The sequence below is a fragment of the Mus pahari genome, chromosome X, assembly GCF_900095145.1.
Source record: "Mus pahari chromosome X, PAHARI_EIJ_v1.1, whole genome shotgun sequence".
Taxonomy (NCBI): domain Eukaryota; kingdom Metazoa; phylum Chordata; class Mammalia; order Rodentia; family Muridae; genus Mus; species Mus pahari.
The window spans coordinates 27993157-28004072 of NC_034613.1; the positions used below are offsets into that span (position 1 = coordinate 27993157).

A 10916-nucleotide genomic window follows, 5' to 3' on the forward strand; every position below is an offset into this window, starting at 1 on the left:
TTACATTGCCAGGCAGGAAATCCCTCCTGTGGAGCAGGCCTCATATTCAATCAGAAAGACACTATTGCACAGATAGATGCATCTTACCAGACAGGTCAAGTGGTAGCATTTGGCATCCAGTGCTAGTTGAGATCATTGCTGTCTTTTCTCCCTTAGCAATGTAAATTACACCTTCTGACACTACGAAAGCTAGCCAGTATGGCGTTTCCTAGTCAAAAGAGGTTAGTTTCTTATGTCTTGTATTCAAAATGACTAAAATAAAATGTCTATTCCAAAATAATAACTGTCTTTGAATAATAATAATAATAATAATAATAATAATAATAATGCCTTTCTTAGCATGTCTAGTGAGACTCTGACTGACTCCTAGACTTCTTTACATATTGATAAAGAAGAAAAAAGCAAAAACCCAAGAGAAGGTGACATTAGTACTCATCTTGTATTAAATTAGGTGGCTCAGTGTTTCGCTACTTTTTGCAATACTTATTTATTAAATTATATTAATCATTAGTAATAATTGTTAGGAATCATTACTTATAATTTATTTATTAGATTTTTGGGGAAGGTGTACAACCAGAGCAATGGCAGTAGCCTGTATTGTTTTAGGTGACTCTGGAACCTCCTGAACAATAACTTGTAACAACACATACTATGCCTGGCACTAAGTTTTTCATTTACTGACCAACATCTTCTAGCAGGATTGTATTGAAACTCCCTTTTTCTGTGTATTAGTGTTTTGTCTGCATGTATGTCTGGGTACCGCGTGAGTACCTGGTGCCTACAGACACTGGAAGAAGGTAGCGGATCCCCTAGAGCTGAGTTACATACTATTGTTAGCAACCATGTAAGTGCTAGAAACTAAACCCCAGGTTCTTCTCCAAAAGCAAGTGCTCTTAAACACTGAATAATGTCTTCAGCTCCATATATATTTAAATCATCTCTAAATTACTTATAAGGAAAAGTTATGCAAATTGTTGCTTTACTTACTGCTTTATTTGGGAAATAATGAGGGAAAAAAGTGTTCATTCTCAGTAGAGGTACAATGTTTTTAAACTTGTAACCCAGAGTAGCTATAGATCTCTGTGACCTAGACAGGCTTCAAACTCTAACAATCCTCCTGCCCCAGCTTCCTGAGCACTAGAATTACATATATGAACCAGCATGCATGACTGCAATTATTTTTTAATATCTTCACCCAGCCATTGGCTCCACATAGTCACACAACCCATGGAAATGGATAGCAGGTTGTGGCTGAGGCTCTGTAGTCCATATAGTCTCTGTTACAAGTATTCAGCTCTGCTGTAGCAGGATAAGAGCTGGCATCAGCAATATGTAACAAATGGGTGGGGCTGTGCTCCAATTAAAGGCAATGAAAGATGGGTATTATGACGTATTCCTGTCATAACAGTATGTTATGTACAGCCAAGTACTGTCAGAGCAGTACTTGAATTATAGAAGCAAGATGATGAGGGTTGAAAGTCATGCTTGGGTACTTATTGGATCTGGAGCCAGCTTGGGCTACTCTCTCCAATAAACAGAGATAAACCAGATTTGGCACATGAACTACTCTCCCCCACCCCCACCCCAGGATACTTATCCACTTTCCTTCCTTACATCTAATCATGCAAACCCTATGTAGCTCACTTCCTAAGTCGCTGTTAAATGTATCCCCCACTTCACCCACATTTATATCATTTTAGTTCATGTCTTCATCCATTGCACTTTCTGAATAGGATGAGTTAAGCAAAGATGAAAGCTGCATGGAAAAATACTTTATGAACACAGTCCATGTCCTTCCCAGGTTTCATTTCACTTCTGGTTTTGTTTGATTTGTGAGATAAAAATCTGGCAATGGAGCCCCGCGCTATGGCTTGGGAAGGTAAGCAGTGCTGTAGCATCCTTGTTGACTTGGCACAATACTGCACGAAAGGTGTCTAAAGAAGGAGGAGTTTACATTGGTTCTAAGTGTGAGGGTACAGTCTCTTCTAGTGGGAAACTATCAAAGGAGCTGGCAGCAGGAGTATCAGGAAGTTGGTCACATTGTGTCCATAGTCAGGAAGTAGACAACCTCTGGAACTTTTTCTGTTTGACAAGTATTTTATTTTTGAGACAAGGTTTTACTAAGTTGTCCAGGGTAGCCTTACAGTCACTCTCTGGCCCATATGCTCCTCAGTTTTTGATCCTCCTCTTTCTGCCTTCCAAGTAGCTAGATTTACAGGCCTGTGCTGCAAAGCCTAGAGTTTCTATCTCTTTTAGTTTCTATCTCCCCAGCAGATTCTTTTCCAAGAGTTGCCCATCTCAGCTAAGTGGCATCCACACTCAAACATGTCCTTAGAGCAGAAGTGTCAAAACGTTGTACCTGTGACTTCCCGCTTTATTTCCCCACCTTCTGATCCTTCAGTAAAATATTTTTGGCTCCACCTATAAAAATCTTTACACCTAACCTGCCCTTTTTCATCCTACTCCACCACTCTAAACAGTTCTCATCTCACACCTGCCAAACTGCAGTGGCCTTGAGCTTCCCTCCCTGCCTCCACCCTTCACCACCTGGAGTCAATTCAATAGTCAAATAATCTATTTTAATTTTAATTCTTTGTACGTGTGCGTGCATGAGTCTGTGTGCATTGTTCCTATGCAAATGTATATGGACATGCATGTGAAGGCCACAAGTAAACCTTAGGCGTTGTTCCTCAGGAGCTGTCCACTATATTTTTCACCTTAGTTTAGTTTATTTGTCTTGAGTGTTTGCTGCATGCTCAGGGAAATCTGAAGAAGGTGTAGAGCCTCTGGGACGGGAGTTGTGAGCTGCCATGTAACTCCGCTGAGCCATCACTCCAGCCTCTCACTTATTTTTTGGACAAAATCTCTCACTGATATCAGAGGCTCCTTGATTAGGTTAGGCTAGCTGGAAGAGCACCATAGTTGGAGAACAGCTAACTGGACCATGAAGATGAAATCTAGAGCTACAGCAGCTATCTTAGACCAGGACGTTACCTGACAAATAGAAGCTCCAGAGAAAGGAATAATAACATGGAAGAAGAAAGCCTGAGGTCACCGGGAGCCCAAACACTTTAAATCAGCCTCACACTGCCTTTTTTTTTTTTTTTCTGAACTGTTATGAAAAGATTGTTTTTCTTTTTTATAGAACTATTATTTTGGAGCATTGTTACTTTCAGATGAAGCAAATACTAAGCAATACAACACACATATGGAGAGAGGAGTTAAGGCTTTGAAACCAGGAATACTACAGAAAAGCCTGAATTTAAAAAATGCATTCTATGGTCTCGAGGCTCTTCCCCACTTTCTCCTCCATAAGTTTCAGTGTCTCTGGTTTTATGTGGAGTTCCTTGATCCACTCAGACTTGAGCTTTGTACAAGGAGATAAGAATGGATCAATTTGCATTCTTCTACANGATAACCACCAGTTGAGCCAGCACCATTTGTTGAGAATGCTGTCATTTTTCCACTGGATGATTTTAGCTCCTTTATCAAAGATCAAGTGACCATAGGTGTGTGGGTTCATTTCTGGGTCTTCAATTCTATTCCATTGATCTACCTGTCTGTCTGTCACTGTATCAATACCATGCAGTTTTTATCACAATTGCTCTGTAGTACAGCTTGAGGTCAGAGATGGTGATTCCCCCAGAAGTTCCTGAACAGAACACCAAGATCAAGAACTGACAAATGGGACCTCATAAAATTGCAAAGCTTCTGTAAGGCAAAGGACGCTGTCAATAGGACAAAACAGCAATCAACAAATTGGGAAAAGATCTTTACCAACCCTACATCCGATAGAGGGCTAATATCCAATATATACAAATAACTCAAGAAATTAGACTCCACCGAGGTGGAACCCTGTCATGGTCTCTTGCTTCATTCTCCTCTCCTGACAAGATGAGCTTCACCACCCACTCCACCACCTTCTCCACCAACTACCGGTCCTTGAGCTCTGTGAGGACTCCCAGCCAGCAGGTCAGGCCTGCCATCAGCACAGCCAGCGTCTATGCAGATGCTGGGGGCTCCAGGTCCCAGATATCCGTGTCCTGCTCCGTCTGGGGTGGCTCTGTGGGGAATCCAGACTGAGAAGGAGACCATGCAAGATCTGAACAACCTCCTGTCCAGCTTCCTAGACAAGGTAAAGAGCCTAGAAACTGAGAACTGGAGACTGAAGAGCAAAATCCGGGAACTTTTGGAGAAGAAAGGGGCCCCAGGTTGTCAGAGGCTGGGGCCACTACTTCAAGATCATCGAAGGCCTGAGGGTTCAGATCTTTTCGAATTCTGTGGACAATGCCCGCATTGTCCTGCAGATCGACAATGTCTGCCTTGCCGCTGATGACTTTAGAGTTAAGTATGAGACAGAACTGGCCATGTGCCAGTCTGTGGAGAGTGACATCCATGGACTCCACAAGGTGGTAGATGACACCAATATCACAAAGCTGCAGCTGGAGACAGAAATCGAGGCGCTCAAGGAGGAACTTCTGTTCATGAAGAAGAATCATGAGGAGGAAGTCCAAGGTCTGGAAGCCCAGATTGTCAGCTCTGGGTTGACTGTGGACATGGATGCCCCCAAATCTCAGGACCTCAGCACGATCATGGTGGACATCCGTGCCCAGTATGAACTGCTGGCTCAGAAGAACCTCGAGGAACTAGACAAGTGCTGGTCTCAACAGATTGAGGAGAGCACCACAGTTGTCACCACAAAGTCTGCCAAAATCAGGGACGCTGAGACCACAGTCATGGAGCTGAGACACACCCTCCAGACCTTGGAGATTGACCTGGACTTCATGGAAAAACCAGAACATCAACCTGGAGAACAGCCTTGGGGATGTGGAGGCTCGATACAAGGCACAGATGGGAGTCCTTCTGCATCTGGAGTCAGAGCTGGCACAAACTCGAGCAGAGGGACAGCGCCAGACCCAGGAATAGGAAGCCCTGTTGAACATCAAGGTGAAGCTTGAGGCAGAGATTGCCATCTACCGCCGCTTGCTGGAGGATGGAGAAGATTTCAGTCTCAACGATGCCCTGGACTCCAGCAACTCCGTGCAAACTGTGCAGAAGACCTGTAAGATCGTGGATGGCAAAGTGGTGTCCGAGACTAATGACACCAGAGTTCTGAGGCACTGAGGCAGAGAAGGAGGGAACCCCTGGGAACTGAGGGACCAATAAAAGTTGAGAGCTCACTGGATTAAAAAAAAAGAAAAGAAAAGAAAGAAATTAGACTCCAGGGAACCAAATAACCCTATTTAAAAATGGGGAATAGAGCTAAACAAAGAATTCTCTACTGAGGAATACCGAATGGCTGGTTCAACATCCTTAGTCATTAGGGAAATGCAAATCAAAACAACCCTGAGATTCTACCTCACACCAGTCAGAATGGCTAAGATCAAAAAATTAGGTGACAGAAGATGCTGGCAATGATAGGGAGAAAGAGGAACACTCCTCTATTGCTGGTGGGATTTCAAGCTGGTACAACCACTCTGGAAATCAGTTTGGCAGTTCCTCAGAAAATTGGACATAGCACTAACGGAGTATCCAGCAATACCACTTCTGGGCATATACCCAGAATATGCTCCAATATGTAATAAGGACACATGTTCTACTATGTTCATAGCAGCCTTATTTATAATAACCAGAACCTGGAAAGAACCCAGATGTCCCTCGACAGAGGAATGGATACAGAAAATGTGGTGCATTTACACTTTTTTTTTTTTTGGTTTTTGGAGACAGGGTTTCTCTGTATAGCCCTGGCTGTCCTGGAACTCACTTTGTAGACCAGGCTGGCCTCGAACTCAGAAATCTACCTGCCTCTGCCTCCTGAGTGCTGGGATTAAAGGCATGCGCCACCATGCCTGGCTACTACTCAGCTCTTAAAAACAATGAATTCATGAAATTCTTATGCAAATGGATGAAACCAGAAAATATCATTCTGAGTGAGATAACCCAATCACAAAAGAACACACATGACATGCACTCACTGATAAGTGGATATTAGCCCAGAAGCTCAGAATACCCAAGATACAATTCACAGACTACATGAAGCTCAAGAAGAAAGAAAACCAAAGTGTGGGTGCTTCAGTCCTCCTTCGAAGGGGAACAAAATACTCATGGGGGCAAATATGAAGAAAAATTGTGGAGCAGAGACTGAAGGAAAGGCCATCCAGAGACGGCCCTACCTGGGGATTCATCCCATATACAGGCACCAAACCCAGACACTATTGCAGATGCCAAGAAGTGCTTGCTTACAGGAGCCTGATATAACTGTCCCCTGAGAGACTCTATCAGTGCCTGACAAATACAGAGGTGGATGCTTGCAGCCAACCATTGGACTGAGCACAGGGTCCTCAATGGAAGAGCTAGAGAAAGGACCCAAGGAACTGAAGGGGTTTGCAGCCCTATAGGAGGAACAACAATATGAACCAACCAGACCCCCCAGAGTTCCCAGGGACTAAACCACCAATTCAAGAGTACACATGGAGGGATTTATGGATCCAGCCTCATATGTAGCAGAGGATGGCCTTGTGGGGCAACAATGAGAAGAGAGGCCCTTGGTGCTGTGAAGAATTGATGCCCCTGTGTAGGGGAATGCCAGGACAGGGAAGTGGGAGTGGGTGGGTTGGGGAGCAGGGGGAGGGAGGATGGGATAGGGGAGTTTTCAGAGGGGAAATGAGGAAAAGGGATGACATTTGAAATGTAAATAAAGAAAATATATAATAAAAATAAAATAAAAAGTGCATTCTATCTATCTATAATCTATCTATTTATTTGTGTATGTGTCAACAATAAGCCCTTTGTGTTCTACAATTATCTTTTCTTTTAAAAAAATTTCCATTTAGCCTGGCAAGGTGGGCCATATCTGTGATCCTAGCATTTGGGAGGTAGCGGCAGGATGAGGAATTCAAGGTCATCCCCAACTAGATAGAAAGTATGATGTCAACCTGGGCTATATGATACCCAAAATAGAAAGAGGAGGACAAGAAAAGCAAAGAAAATGTTCTTTTTTTTTTTTTTTTGAGGCAGCGTCTCTATGTAGTCTTGGCTGTCCTAGAACTCTCTGTGTAGACCAGGCTGGCCTCAGACTCAGAGATTCTGTTGTCTTTGCCTCCCAAGAGGTGGGATTAAAGGCAAGCACCACCACACTCACCTGAAAAAAATATTATTTTCCATACCTTCAAAATATTCCGCGAACTAATAATAGTGCCCAGTTCCTTAATGACACCTTAACATATGTGCTACAACCCAAAAAGACTTACAACTTTAACACCTTTAAAATGTATGTTTAAAGTTTTACAGTGTACTGGAAATCAATATTTGTCAAAGAGATTGCCCACAGTTTTCTGCAAAGAACAGTAGCTAATAGATTTATTGATCATTTGCTAGGCTCTGGGCCCTGTTCTGAGCACTTCCCATGTTTGAACGTGTTCGATCCAATAACATCCAAAGGAAGGGCCACAGTCATCATAATTCTCTAAAGGAGGAAGCAGAAGCACTGAGAATTCAAGAAACTTGCATTCGGCCACACTAACAGTAAGTGCTGGAGCTGGCATTCCACACCAGACATTCCGGCTACAGAGCCTTTGCCCTTAACTATAGCGAAAGCTTATTTTCAGTATCAGTACTTTTGCAGCAATGGTACTTTGAGTTGTTGCTGTGCATCAAGTAGGACTGTTTCCATGAGTTAATAGACAAAGGCAGGTAGACATTATTTTTAGTAGATCATTAATACAACTTTAGTAGAGCTGTCGGCTCGTGGCTTTTCAGTACTACTAATCTTCCACACACAAGCATGAAAAGGTTACTTTCTGAGACAAATCAGGGAAGACAGTCCTCAAGGGAGCCTTGTCTATTATTTTCATTTTCATCAACCTTCTTGTCAATAGCAGCTTTCAGGGGTGGGATAGAGGCAAAGGGTGGAGCCGGATTTCACAGAGCTCAGGCTACCTTCCAACTAACTATGTAGCAGAGACTTCTCTTGCTCTTCCTGCCTCCAGCCCCTGAGCACTTGCATGACAACCACTGCATCACCATGGCCAGTGACAGCAGATTTATTTTAGTATGATTTACTCATTCATAATGAATTCAGACCTGGAGATATAGCTTAGTGGTAGAGCAGTTGCCTAGCATGCCCGATGCCCTGGATTCCAGCCTCAGATCCAACCCCAACCTTATTAAAGATAGCTCTAGCAAGTTCAAGGGAGCTCAGTATGCTCTTGTGCTCACTGGGAGTCACTTCCCACCACTTCACACATCTTTAAGTCACTATAAATTACTCTCTGTTTATTAGTTTTTCTAAATATCTGTGTAATGAAATAGCATAGTATATAATCTTCTTGAATAGCTTCTTTTCACTTAACATGATGTTTTTATGGTAGGACAATAAAAACAAATGATTACTCAACACTTTTTATGGGACTAGGGGACAGAAATTGAGTCCTTGGGCATGTTAGGTAATTCTTCAACTCCTGAGCTACAACCAAAGTTATCTGTAATCTAGCTAATTTACAGAATTCAGATATTTGGGACTGTAGAAATGGCTCAGTAGTTAAAAACATTGGCTGCTCTTCCAGTGGACCTAGGTTCAATTCCCAGCATTCTATATGGTGACCTTAGGAAACATGATACACTCTTTTTCCCTTCACCAGCATGAGTGGTAGAACACACAAGTGGTACTCAGTAAGCCAACACCCATATGCATAGAGCAATTTTTAGAAAGCAATTCTAATATATTTATCTTTTTAAGTCTTCTTTTTAATTTTTATTTTTGCTTGTTTGACCTGGAATTCACTATGTAAACCAGGCTAATTTCAAAGTTACAATGAACTAGCTACCTCTGCCTTCTTCATAGTACTGGGATTATAAACCTTCACCATTAAAATCAGCTTTAAAAAAAAGACATGGATTAGGAACAGAACTCACTCATTTTATTGACAGAACTATTTCTCCAGTCCCTAAAAACATTTTGTAATACTTTTTCTTTAAGACAGGCTTTCATGTAGCCCAGGCTGTCATCCAATTATAGGTACCTGAGACTGTTTTGAACTTCTGTTCTTTCTACCTCCACTTCTCAAATGCTGGGATTAGAGTACACCATCATGCCAAGTTTAATCCTGAGGGATTCAATCCAGGGCCTTGTACACACTAGGCAAGCCCTCTACCAACTGAGCGACCCCTAAATGTTTATGGTAATAAAGATAAATAAAACAAAATTTACCATGTTATCATTTTTATTATATTGAGAAGAGGTCTTACTATCTATCATAGTGGCTTCAAAGTCCCTCCATGTTGTAGCACAAGTCAGGATGGTGTTTTATTCTACATATAAACCATTTATTTTTATTCATCCACTACTGAATTTTTGGGTTATTCCTATTATCGAGCTATTCTGAATAGTGCTGCTGAGAACATAGATGCAAATGCCTTTTGATTGCCTGCTTTTAATACTTTGGGGTACATACCGGGGGATATACTTGTTAGATAACAGGACAGTAGCACATCTAGTTTATTTTGAGTGCTGGGGATTGAACTCAACACCTTACACATGTTGAACAGGTGCAGTAAAATTAAATAGCATCTCCAGCACTGCCTATATTTTGAGTAATCTCCATACTGTTTCCATAGCATTTATACCATTTACATCCTCATCAGAGTGAATAAAGAGATCCCATACCTCCTTGTCTTTGCTGACACTTTTTACTTTCTTTTTTTTCTTTTGTTTTCTTTTTGCAGGAGGAGCACATCTGGGGAGACCTTTTAGACAAAGTCTCACTATGTAACTCTGAGTGTCCTAAAACATGTTATATGCAAAAGGCTCTCTGCTCCTAAGTTCTGGAATTACATGTGTGTATTATGGAGTCCAGTTACCATTTATTATTTCTGGTTTGCTGTTGTTGAGACAGAGCCTCATGTATCCCAGACTTGCTTTCAATTTACTGTGTAAATAGTAGGCATGCTAACAGTTGAGAAGTAGTATCTTTAATTATAGTTTTATTTGCACTACCCCAAGGTTTATTCCTTATAGTTTGTCTTTTTTCTTACTTTAGATAATCTATAAACACCTTACAAGAACAAAAGGCAAAAAAGAATGAAACACTCTGTTTATGAAAGAAAGAATTCCCACATGTATACAAATTTCTAAACTTAGCTTGTTTAAAGTCAAGTGCACCTGTGCCTGAAGAAAACAATTGCTTCAAAAATTTAAACATTGCCATAGCAGACAATGCCAAATACTTGTCACAGGTGAGGTTAACCAGAAGTCAACTCCCTGTAAAGATGTTAAGGAGTGACAAGAGGATGAAGTCCTATGAAAGGGAAAAAATGAAGGCAATATTCAGGTGCTCAACATTTTGTGTGTGTGTGTGTTGTTGTTGTTGTTGTTGTTGTTGTTGTTGTTGTAGCATGTTGCATTCATGAGAGTAGGTAGGTATACACTCTTGTGTATTGCATATGGAGAGTCAAAATGAGGAAATTCGGTGTTCTTCTCTATCACTTGTCTTCCTATTCCCTTGAGACAGTGTCTCTCACTGAACCAGAAACTATATTGGTCAGCCAGTGAGCTTCCCTTATCTTCCTGTTTCCACCTGCCAACACTGGAGTGACAGACACAAGTAGACATGTCTAGCATTATGTGTGTGTGCTAGCAATTCACACTTGGATCCTTATGCTTACACAGCAAGCATTTTTATCCGCTGAGCCATCTTCCTAGCCCTCAACATTTTTTAGGCATTTAAAGAGCCCTTTGATCAGAACACTTAAGAACCACCATTAGAGCATACTAGAAGATGCAAAATTCTGAGTCACTTCAAATCAAATATTTATCTAGATATTTAGACTAAAAGACCCACTCTCTCATGTCTCATCTCCCCTTTTTGTTTCTGTTTCTCTCTTTTCTGTAGAGGAATTTTAATCCAGCAAGATGGCTG

At 41.6% G+C, this 10916-nt stretch overlaps 1 pseudogene; it reads left to right on the forward strand.

Moving 5' to 3' along the window:
• Positions 1-3894: 3894 nt before the first annotated feature.
• On the forward strand, positions 3895-5180 carry LOC110314257 (annotated as a pseudogene).
• The last annotated feature ends 5736 nt before the right edge of the window (positions 5181-10916 follow it).